The sequence below is a fragment of the Cyanistes caeruleus genome, chromosome 3, assembly GCF_971803275.1.
Source record: "Cyanistes caeruleus chromosome 3, bCyaCae1.hap1.1, whole genome shotgun sequence".
NCBI lineage: Eukaryota > Metazoa > Chordata > Aves > Passeriformes > Paridae > Cyanistes > Cyanistes caeruleus.
In genome coordinates, this window is record NC_141703.1 from 16,449,216 (window position 1) to 16,461,627 (window position 12,412).

Sequence of the window (12,412 nt, forward strand, 5' to 3'; positions counted from 1 at the left end):
TGCTACATGCCCATGAAAAATAAATACCAATGTTTGAGGATACCAAAGCATTTCACTCCCTTTTACTTTTCTGTGGGTACAGCTAGAAATGTCATGCCTATGGCTAGAGAGGTCATCAACTACCCACTCCTGCAACAAATTATATAGGGGGCCAGACACATGAAACAGAAAAAAAATAGACAGAGGACCAAAACTAGACACCTGACTCCAATGTTCAGTGCAAACAGCAGACTGGAGTTCTTTGTGTTTGGAAGCCTTTCAGCTCTAAAATAAAACTACTGTTCATTCTCCAACAAAAGACTGGGATCAAGTATCAAACTTTTTTTTCTTTTCTCTTCTTTTTGTTCAACAGCTACCAGCCAGACTTCGTAGCATCCTTCTCCCACAGTTTTCCTCTGCAGATGAAAAAAAAAAAAAAAACCACAACCTTCCTGCCCATTACTTCTTTGGTTATTTCACATCCATTGATCATTCTGCCTGTCCACCTAGCAGAACAGGAGCAAATAAGCAAGAAAACTAAGATAAGGCTAGATTTTTGTTCTGGAAAGCTGCAGCACTGTGCTGTTTTCCCTGTTTCCTCTCCCTTTCCCCCTCCTTACCATATCTGCTTTCATCCCTAGAGACATTTCCAATAGCAGATAAATCAGCACTTTGAATTCTTCTTCTGATGTTGTAACAAGCTGGCAACTGGCATGACATGTTGTAGAGAGAAACATGTGAATACATAAGTCAGAAATAATGAGATTTCTCTCTCATATTCAGCGTGAAATGAGAAGCAAATGGTATCACTACTGAAAACAGAGGAGTGCAAGAAGAGGTGTGGGGAAGGGAGGTGGAAGGAGAGGATGTCTAATGCACTTCATTTACTACAGTAGATTTCAGAAGAAAGATTGTCTCGCAGGCAGCATCCTTGGAAACAGACTCAGAATGATGGGACAGTTGCAGAGGGCAGTGTCTCAAATCCAGGCAGCTCCACCCCATAACCCAAGGACACATCCCCCGTGGCCAAGCACTGCTGTGTGATGTGGCCAAATGAACCAGCCCTTTAAACAAAAACATAAGGGACAAAAGGAGGAAACAAAAGAGAAAGGGAATAAAAGGTCCCAGTAAATCAATTAATGCAAAATTCTGCTTCAGTTAATAGGCAGCACTGGTAATTGCTGTGTGTTGCCTGTGATGAATAGGGGCTGGTTACCGTTGCACAGCTCATCCTTCTCTGCACGGCTGGGAACCAGCAGAACGCTGATCTCCGCTGAAAGTCTTTAATTATTGTTAAATTAATCAGGGCAGGGTGTCAGGTCTGAGTTCATGCTTAATTGTCCCAATCTCTTGCAGCCTCAGACTCCCACCTTTCCTTCCTTACGTTCCCACCCCCTCCCCTGTCCATGCACCATTTTTGTATTGGTGTTGTTTACACAGCAGGGAGTCACACAAAGGTTTTTGAGGTCCCTCACTTCCACTACTTCAGGACTCTGTGTCTTCAAAAGCCACAGTGTAACAAAAATCTCTGGAAAGCAGAACTCCAGACAAACCACAAGACAGAGCGTAGAGTATTTTGTCGCTAGTGCAGAATTTGGATATGGCTGCTGTTGTTACTTCTTAACACTGGGCATGCAACTTCTTCTCAGTCATGATCTCACTCTCTGGGCTGGCAGAGAACAAGAGGCATCACCATCTTAAACTTTCTTGTTCCCATTAGTGACCACTAAATAGCTTTTGTCTAAAATGAACATAAGCAAGGTAAAAATCTGCTCTAAACAATTTTAGTCCTCAGAGCTGAGGTCAAGAGCCTGTCAGTGGTAAGAAATTATTTCCACATAGTCAGAAGTCTTCAAAAAGTCTTAAGCCCCTAGTTTCCCTCTTCTCTGTCTCCCCAAAATGTAAACAATGAGAGGGATTGGACTGGCATATTCCATGCAGCTTCCAAAGAGTTAAGCCATGGGTATATAAAAGATTACAGCAAGGAGAAAGAGGCTGTGTTCCATGAATAGAGAGGATAGGACAAGAAATAATGGGAGCAATTAAGGAATAATTAAGTTGTAGCAGAAGACATCTAGGTCAGGTGTAAGAATAAAATAGGCAAGTAAGAGCAGGAAATTACTTGAATGAATTTCCTAGGGAGACTGGGGGATCTGTCACAAGGGGGTATTAGGAAGCAGACAGACATAGCCTGAAGACATTGAGGTGGTCTGAATGACTTCTTCCAGACCTACAGTGAAGTAGAATGGTCTACATACAGTGAATCAGACTGGTCTAAGGGAGGGCAGTCAGAGATGAGCAAAGCAGCAGCAGGGATCCTGAGGACCTGCTCAAAATAGAACTGCAGTGACAAATGCAGTACTCAAGGTTTGGCACTGTAGAATTCTGAAAATTACCCACACTTCAGTGTCAGTCTAGCCTTTACACAATACATAAACAAGATGGAATTTTCCATGATTCTTATAATGCAGACATATAATTTACAGCAAAGTTTTGGAGAAAAAAAAATTAGGTGCATTAAATTGGACAGTTTATTTATTAATAGAAAAGCATAATCCTCACAGCACTCTGAGTTCACCATTTTCCATAACTATGCAGAAAAAGTTAACTACTTTTATAATGAAATCTGCATGACATAATCATACTTCTCCCCTTTCTCACTCAGCTGAAATGATCCATAGAGCAAGGCACCAAGAGAAAGTCCTGAAAAATCAAACCTGTGCACCAGCATAAGTAATATTCTACTTTCTTTTTTAGCATAGGTTAAAGAAGACTTTGTGGAAATTGTTCAGAAAGTTCCTTCATTATTTCTAGATCATTGACAAGAGTGAGTTTACTGTTTTGAGCAAGAGATTCCCTGTCTAAGTGATCTAATGCATTTAACATTGTGGGGGCTGCTCACAAAGAATCTGACAGAAGCAGAAAGACTTGAATTCTGAAATCTCCGATAGGATCCCTAGTCATTTATTCCTTCATGTTATTCTATGACTTCTTTACTTAGGGCTTCTCACCAATAAGTAAAAAACTTTCAGCCTGCTGAAGTTAGACTGTACAAGAATATATCTTTGCATAATTACATTTGATAAGGAAGCACTTAAGATAAAATGTGGTTGTTCTATCACTACAGTGATTCTTCCTTACTTTCTAAAAATGGAAACAAATTAGCAAGTCTTTATTATCCTAGAAAAAGGCATCTAGCTTCTTATTGGGACTCCCATATTTGCTTGTCTCAGCTTTACATTCATCGGGGCTGATATAATTTACATATTTTTATTTGCACTAGAGTGGCAATTTAGGATCATTATGCAATCCCAGCAATATGTATCACTCTGCATGGCTCTGCCCTCCCCACAGTGCTGGGAGTAAGGAATCTAACACCAACATGAGTGAGACAATAGTCTCTATCTCTTGACTGCTTTCAGCTCCTAGACCTGATTTTGGGATGGTTGAGGGAAGGGAAACCGTGGGAAAGAGAAGAACAAGAAACAAGAAGAAGGAGCACAATGAGATTCAACTCCCTCAGAAGAAAATATCTTTTGCTTTTTATTCAGCTGCGTGAAGCAGCAAAATTAATTAGATAAAATTGGTCCTCTAAAGACACATTTCAGTCAGCCCATTTTTTTTCCACTGAAGGGCAGATACAGAATGATCTGCTCCAAAGATGAATATGTTGGGGTCCCACTGTGGCAGATAGATGGACTATAGCAGACACTTTCACAGCACTGGCCCATCTTTTTCTTCCCAAATCCAGAGTCACAAATGCCTGTCTTCTCTTCACTCCCCAAACTGCTCTGGACTAAGCAGCTCAGACAACTCCTGGTCTTCAACTGCCTTATTACCTTGGATTATTTTTGTTCTAAAGGTACTTCTTCTAAAGAAGATAGGCCTCCATTGAAACAGTATTACCTATATAATAAAAAATGCTTTCTCACACATGTGCACTGCATGCACCACTTGATTTTCTGAGGGCCACTACACAATTTGCCAAGAATGGCATTTGTGGGAGAGTTCTTATTTACTTTTCACATATATTAAAAGATCTATTTCACAGGTAGCTGTAGCTGAGACATCTTTTTTTTTTTTCCTTTTTATCTGTGTGATGCTTGCATAATAAAATCACTGTGTTTTGTACTATCAGGAGACAGTAAAAGCACAGAGTGGGTAAAACCAGTTCTAGGCACAATGCAAACCAAATCAGGACATCTTGAATTTGCTGGCACTTATTATCTTTCTTTTCTTGTCCACTGTAAGCATCATAGTGTTATTCTTGAAAAATGTTCTTAAAGTCTTTTTTCTGAGTTTGTTTACCCCTGGGGCTAGTATTTTGTAGTGGAATTTTAGCACTGCCAGAAGAAGAGTCAGTTAGACAGAGTGTTAACCAATGCTTGGGCCCCCATGCTTTATTCCCAGATGCCTCTTTACACTATAGTAATTCCTCTGTTGTTGTTAAATAATTAGAGGTGGGGAAGATGTGAGAAGGAAGTTACATATATTGGCTTCTACAGATGAAAACATAAAAGATACTTAAAGTTCTCTCAAATGGATAATTTCTTAATTATCTTTATAGATTTTCTGCCTGTCTTGCTATTGCTACCACTGCATCTCAATAGGGGTTGTTTAGCCTCAGATGGTCTCACAATTGTTGTTTCATGATGCTTTTGAAAATTGCTATAATTTGTTTGTTACTTGTGTTGAAAAAGGCTTGAATTGTGAGCTTTTTCAACAAATGTTTACTGAGTATTACAGAAACCATAATGAAATTTCATTTTGTAATACTTGGTGGTTTTAATTTTTATTATTATGATGTTCCTTTCTTTAATCACCTGAAGCATAACCAAACAGTTAAACCCTAAAGCAGAGCTCTTAAGAGTTAAGTTATGGTTAGCCTAGAGTTCTGGAAGTAGGACTTCATTAACTTGAGCAGTGTGTTATTACAGCTTATACATAACAAATCATAGCCATTAGTAGCTGAAAATTATGACTTGAAGGCTAAGGAGAAACAAGATGACAGTCTTACTTGACCTTCCAGGACTGTGTGTCAATTCTCTGTGCCACAAACAAGTTACACAGGATATACTCAGAAGAAAGGTCAAATAAAATTTTAATTTTTTTTTTTTCCCTCCTATGAGACAAAATGTGCTTTGGCAATCTTGAGTTTGGAGAGTGGAAAACAAGAAACATGAAAATGCCCTCTCCTGGCAACATTTTTCTAAAGTGAAGACTCAAATGATGACCAGAGAGTCTCCACTGCCCTCATTATAGCTGACAGCACCTATTAGTGCACAAGATAACAACAGAGAACATTTTAGATGGCCTCAACCTCCTCCTTGAGCACAAGATGGAAATGAACAGTGCTACTCTGAGGTGCCTGAAGGGCTATGACCCCAAACCTGTCAGCAGGGAGAACAGAGCTATTTGTCACATTAGAATATCACTTTTCCTTCTCAGAGTAAAATGCTAGAAGTATTTAGCAAAGGTAGTGTTATTCTCCATTTTCAATCTGATTTGCTTTTGGACTTGACAAGAAGAATCTGTGACCAGCCTTTTTCACTGTGTGATGGAAGGCGCGTGCTCTCCGCAGGCTCTACGACAGGATGCTTTCCAGAAACAGCAGCAAATCTGAGAGCAAAGGGCCCTCAGGAAGATGAGTAATGCAGAGAGAAAAGGGAGAGATTTCCGTGGCACAAGGCCCAAACTGCAGCTCTTTATGAAGATCAATCAGGTCTGGATGTTACTGAGCCTGAACAGAGAATGCCTCTGTCTATAAAAGAAGCTCCTGCCCATCACTCATCGCTGTCCCGCGGGAGGCAACTCAGTCATTGGGCTGTCCACTGTCTCTGCTGTAGAATTTGGTGTCAAACCACATCAGCCTGAAAATTGTATTTCTCCAGGCTAGCACTGACATTCATAGTTCAGAAGAAAGACTATAGGCCTGATTCATCCTCATTTCATGCCACAGCAGTTCCACAGAAGTCGGTGGAACTGCACCAGCTCATACCTGGAATGGGGCTGGCTCAGCAGTTGGGAGGTGCTGGGGTCTAGACAGCTTCTTGGGAAGAAAAGCTCCTGCAGGGAGTTCCCACCATGTGAGCAACAACGGTGCTTCTGAGAGTCTGTGCACAGATTTTTGAAAGGGAAAGATTCAGCTCTGTGGGAAGTATAAGCCCAGTATGAGCACTTCACATGGATACCTCATACAGAAGAAAATATGACTGGCAGGGCACCGATTCCCTTTAGATCCTAACATTGCTTCAATGCAATTGCCACTGCAGTTTGGTGATGTTGTAGTCTCTTCAAATTGCATGCTCTGGAAATCGTTTTCACTGCTGCTTTTTATGTTAACATTTTGAATTATTAAGCTGAGTACTTTGAAATCAGCCCTGCTGTGAACCTCTGTGAGGATTGACCAGATGACCTCCAGAGAGCCTTTCCAACTGAAAAATTTTCCCTGAATTTAAGATTCAGAGATTATTTACTTCTGGTGATGCAAAGACCTGTTTCAAACCAGACTCTAGTCATGTAACCCTTTTGTAACCCTTTTTTACTAACAGTACTAATTAAGAGTGCATTACTGCAAGATCATTACCAACTTATCTACACCAAATCTGCTTTTAACACATTTATTTGTGCATGGGAGTTTGTTGTAATTTCTCCTTACTTTGACATTACTTACACCTGAGAAGCAACTTTTTCCAGAGTGCCACCGCCTGTTTCCCAGAGCTTCCATATGGCTTTGAACATCTCACCATTATCCCACAGTAAATGAAGAGAGACTGATGGCAGCCAGAACAAGAAAAACAAATCTCATTTTGTTTTGCTTTTTAATTACAAATAAATAACTTACACAGGGCTCTGATATGTGGTGATGTCTCCCTGTGCTCCATTCTGTGTGTCTGTCTATACAGCACCTTTATGTAGAGTCTGTGTAAGCTATTTTCCCAGGAAAAGCCTGTCTAAGCCCCAAACCGACACACCCCGGATACACCACTCAAACACAGACAAATTAAAAATGTGAACATGCTACATCACTCATGTTTCTCTTGGCACTTCACAAGACTTTCTAAATGGTGTGCCAAAAGTGCTTCTGTCAGTCAGGCTCCAGCTCCTCACCCCAACAGCAAATGCCAAAGCGATAAAGCAGATTTATTGAGGGAGGATTGCAGGAGCAGGGAGATAGGATGGGCTGCCTGGCCCACACCTCTCCAGTTACTCTGCTGTCCTCTCACCACCACCCATATTCTTTTCAGCACTGCATTATGGTGCTTTCCAAAAGGGCTGTCTCTGCCTGGTGGCACTGCTGGAGCAAACCAGTCCATTTGAGCTGGTAAGCCTGTCAGTTATTATATAAAAGATGTTCCAGTTTTGCACTATATAAATTAAGTTTGACACTACTGCAGCAGGACCTTTACTTTTCCTGTATATCCAGTTACACTTGATGGGAGTTAATAACTGCTGGCAGTAAGAGAAAGACACTGCTTTCAGGAAAAATAGTGAGGAATCCAATTCAGGGGATATGAAGATGTTCCTTGCAGTGAAGAATTTTCAAAATTACCTGGCAGTTGAAACGCCAGAACACTTAGCTGTCTACCTCTTTGATCTTTGGTGCTCAGCACTGTGGCTTGTTGTACATGGCATCTTTCCTTCTCCTGCTTGTTTTGTGCAGGAGCTATATTTCAAGGCATCAGAGTGCTGAAGGCTGTTAGTAGAAGGTATCATTTGTGTGGCCCTTATCCTGATTAGCTGTGTTTCCACATGTCCTTTAATTCACCCAACTAATCCTACTGATATCATGACCTTTATCTTTTACCTCCTTTATCACTCTCAGCTAATGAACTAGTTCCCATAACCTAGGTCAACCATTACAAATAATCAGCCAGGACTGAACTCTATAGCTTTTGTCAGCAAAACCAAAATACCTTTGCTTTGCCAAATTCAAAGCATAGCTACAAGCTAGAAATCAGATTATAATTTATTTGTAGCAAATATTTTATGTAAATTCTGGCACTGTTTTTTCGTACTTAAATATTCCATCAGATATTTGTCTGTTATTTCAGACTTTGACTCACTTGACTATAAAATAATATTCTGCAGACATTTGCCACAAATCATTGCATTATATTTGAATGCACTCTGATAGAAAAGCAAGCTGGAAGAAAGCAGCCATGTCACGTCTGGAGATAGCACTTGTGTTTGGACTGTGCAACCAAATCTGGGCTATGGGAAAAAGATACAGCATCATGTCAGGAGACTCCTCCCTATTCTACTTCAATGCACACACAGCTTAGGTGGCATCAGCAAACAAACAGGCCAGTATTAAGAATGAAAAATGAGGAATTACATGCTTAAGCCCTGAGCATGCTTCCTGTGTGGAAAGAAAACTAAGAAGGCAGAAAACTCAGCAATCTGCAAAACTGGACATTATTTGGTTCACCTGGAAGAGTGGAGCCCAGACCACTCCTTGGAGGCAGCAAAAGCCATCACAACAGCACTGTGAGATGCCAAGATATGCAACCAGACAACAGGAATCCCCTCATTGCATATTACAGAGTCACCTGGAGCTGCCATGCACCTGAGCAGTGACTTGCCATGCTCACCACCAGCAGCCTTTGGAAAACAGCTACAGACACAAGCTGTCTTCCCTCACAGGAACTAATCCAGCCTGGAGAGTGATCCCATAGTGGGGAGCAGACCTCAACCAGGCTCACCTTGTATATCTGCCCCACTGGCTAGGTATATGCCAGATCGTCCTACGTAACACCTGAAGTTTGTTTTACTGGTCTAAGCAAACAGAAAGGGCAAAACCAAAAACCAAACCAACCAAAAAACTCAAAAGCATCCTACTTCTCCATATTTGCACAACAAATTTAGTGACTCACAGTGTCACTAAACTAATGGTGTCAATAGGACCAAAGCACACAAAGACCAGTGACCCACGTCAGCAGCAACTATTCTGCCTGGCATGGTACCCGAAAAAGGCATCCATCCCCCCTCTCCCAACTGCAAACAAGGTCCATTGTGTCTTTCCAGTGATCCGTTCTGTTTGCTGAAAAGCTGAAACAGGGCCAGTGGTTCTTCTGTTGGCATCCCAGTCCCCTTTTCGGCTGCATGCCTTGTTCTCCTCTTCTACCCCCAGCCAACCAGCTCGCTTAAACAGCCGACAGCATTCGTTTTGATTTATCGTGCAGTTATGGCCCGAGGCCAGACCTGAGCTGGCAGGATCAGTGGAGGACCAGCATCGTCCTATTCAGCTACACACAACCTACTTGTTGTTCTTTTGGGAACCAGTGACTCAGACATAACTTTATTGCGGCCTGGCAGCTGGTGGGACCGGGTGAAACGTAAAGAGACAATAACTCTGGCACCCATCAGGCCCTGGAGTGCAGAGCAGAAAGCCTGATTGCAAGCCTCTTTCAAACCCTGGCATAATTAAAACAACATTACCATTTTTGGTGACAGATTTTCACCTTCTGTAAACCCAGACTTTCTGTGAGTGGTGTTTTTTTTACCAGTTTATTATGCCTGAAAGTCAGTGGATTATAAAACAGAAAAGCAAGACTTCTTTCTTTTTTTTTTTTTGGGCTACTGCTATTAGAAAAAATCACTGCAGCCTGCATTTGGGGCTGTATTTTATTATTATATATTTGGGGTGGATGCTTGACTGCGCCCTTGGCAGATACCTGGGGGACAGCAGAAGAACATAAGGGTTTACTCTTTTGCAACGCTACAGACAAGATCTCTTCTCAGGTGCTGTTTCTGAAGTGGACAAGTGAGAGAAATCTTATATTTATCATAGGCAATCTTTCCCTCTTAGGCTGTGGTTTCAGAGGAGAGCAGGGCAGCCCCATATGCTGCCCTGTGTTGCCACAGTCTTTCCTCCTTGCCCATTGCCTGCTCACATCTGCTGCAGTGCCCTTCCAGTCCTGCTGATAGAGCTGGTTCTGTGGGCTTGCTGAGCCCAGACCAAGGAACTCATCTGGGTGGATAAGGGGGGGAAAACAAAGCATTAAGTCACCCTAAACTGAAAACAACTGCAGCCTGTTTGCCTCCATGCAGTGTATTATTCTGGGTACCTGCTCCTTCCCAAAGGGCCACAGCCCTGCCAATAAGCATTGCAGCATCCCTGTAATGCCCAGCAGAGCACATGTCCTGCAGGTAGCTTTGCAAATGCTCTAGCTAGAAATCCAGCTCCTTTCTGTCTTCTCAGTTACCAAGGATCCTACCAGTCGCAAACTACATGTCTTTCCATAAATACAGATTTTAGCCCTGCCTCAACACTGCTAACAGAGGACAAGTAAGGGAAGAGGAAACATTTTCAGGGCAGTCACAGACTAAACACATCTCTTTTTTTCCCTTTCCAGGATGCAGGACAATGTTGTTACTACATCCTCAGGGCTATTTACACACCTATGCAGCCCATGCATGTCCCATGCACCTGAGGCAATGCTCACTCCTGGTCTAGGCAACTCCAGCACCTGATCTCCCTCCTCCTCACATCGCAGCTCAGTGTCCTATCCCCTCCCCCAGTTTCAATTTTTGTCTGCTCTTCTACAGGGAATAAGTCCTGCGGTTGCCTCAGCAGCTGCTCTTCCCTTTCCCAAGCAGCAGCAAGAGCTAAATTGACCTAATTCCTGCTTGTTTCCCTGCCACCCACAGAATCTGAAATAGCAGCAGTGAAAACTGCCAAGGCGCTCGTCAGCGGCCGCTCTGCCGCAGCGCGGGACCCGCTCACGTTCACTCCATTTTCTGCAGGTCCCACAAGGCTTAGAAACTTCTCAGACTGCAAGTTTTGAAACCTGTAAAAGTGGTGGACAATTACTGCAGACAGTTCCTTAAGGCAGCCTCAAGGACAAGTGGATTTTTTTGTACCCTACGGCACATCCTCATGCTCTTTATACTGCAAACATCAGACATATCTATTTGTACAAATCCATGGATAAATCTCTCAGCTGCTCTCTCACCTGCTTTTCACTAGTTTGAATTTGCAGCCAGGTTTGGACTATCATGCTGACTTTTTTTTTTCCTTTTAAAGAAAGCTGGGACACTCATGATCAAAACTTCTAGCCAGAACAGGAGTTGAATTTGCGTGTGTAATTCAGTAGTGAAGTAAGCTGTCACCTGCCAGGCAATGTGAGTAACCTGTTACAGCTTCATCAGAAATAACCCCCTTTTGCTGACATCTACAGCCTCAGAGATGTTAAAACTATATAAAAAAATTACTCTTTCCCTCCAATGGTGACACACTGCCACAATCCAAGCTACCCAACTGCCCCCAGAATTTACCAAAAGACAAAGCAAGCAGGAGTGGGTGCATTTAGAGCATTTATGTTAATTAGTGTGTGGAAAGGGAGCCAAAGATATGGTAAGATTTGATATGGCATATGGGATCCAATAACATGCAATTAGAGGTAGAAAGCAACCCCCCCTTCACAGTGTAGATTTTCAGCTGCTTATTAAGGCTTTCAGTTCAAACTTCTGACTGAAATTTTGTATGCCATAATAGCTACTATTCTGATAATTAAAGCTTACTGTAGTGCAAAACCAAAAGGGCATTTCCTAACCTCTAAGTGTGTGCCTCTGCAACTTTACTCATGTGGTTTCCAGTAGCAGCTGAAGGGGAAGAAGGTGTAAGTCTCTCAACCTGAACACGAGCAATACTGGCATCAAAGTTCTCCCATACTTGATGGGCATCAGCCAAGGATGCAAAATTTAACAGAACATATTTTCTGTCCTTGCATCTGCACTGTGGTTTTATTACTCTTGAGACTCAAAACAATCTCAAATTTATGTGGAACTCCCATGTCAGTCAGACAAGAGATATCACAAAACATAACAGTGGCCAAGCACTATCCAAATAGTCCTCCTTCCCATACCTCTGGCAAGGGGAATGGTTACCAGTAGAAAAAAGCTCATAAGTTATGATAACATGAAACATCAGATTTCAATATTTAACTGAAGTTTCTGTAGGTATCTTGGCCACTTCCCTATCCCAACCCTCATCAGCACAGCAACCAATGACTGTCATTCACTTAAGGCTTGCCAAAGCTTCCACTAAGAATTTCTGGCACTGCTTAGACTCCTAGGAAACCTCAGAGCCAAACAGTCTGTGTAATAACTATGAAAATTGTATTATTAGCTTCTAAACAGAAGCAGCATGACACTACAAAGGAAATATGCAGGCTGTCAGAGGCACTGAGAGAAGGTGTCAGCTACAAATTAATGGCTATTAAAGCGCATTATTTGTTCCAAAGTGTTAAAAATGAGATTTTTTAGCTCTGACAGCAGAAAAGGTGGTGGTATCAGGTCCCACATTGGCATGCCACCTCTCTCAGCTGCTGTTGCCAGTATTTCAAAGCTGTCAATTGGTACCATTTAGATACTCCCATGGAAGCCTCAGGAGAAGCAAAAGGAGACTTCATTCCTTTCCTTTGGTTTA

General features: G+C 42.0%; 1 protein-coding gene and 1 long non-coding RNA gene across 4 annotated transcripts in view; both read right to left on the minus strand.

Annotated features, from left to right (window-relative positions):
* The window catches only part of NHS (NHS actin remodeling regulator), a 246,541-nt gene that overhangs the window by 178,499 nt on the left and 55,630 nt on the right, over window positions 1-12,412 (minus strand). The window lies entirely within an intron of this gene.
* Window positions 4,208-12,412, minus strand: part of LOC111922936 (uncharacterized) — a 31,592-nt gene continuing 23,387 nt past the window's right edge. The window contains exon 3 of the long non-coding RNA XR_015284173.1: window positions 4,208-6,092. This is a non-coding gene — a long non-coding RNA (uncharacterized LOC111922936). The remainder of the gene's footprint in view (window positions 6,093-12,412) is intronic.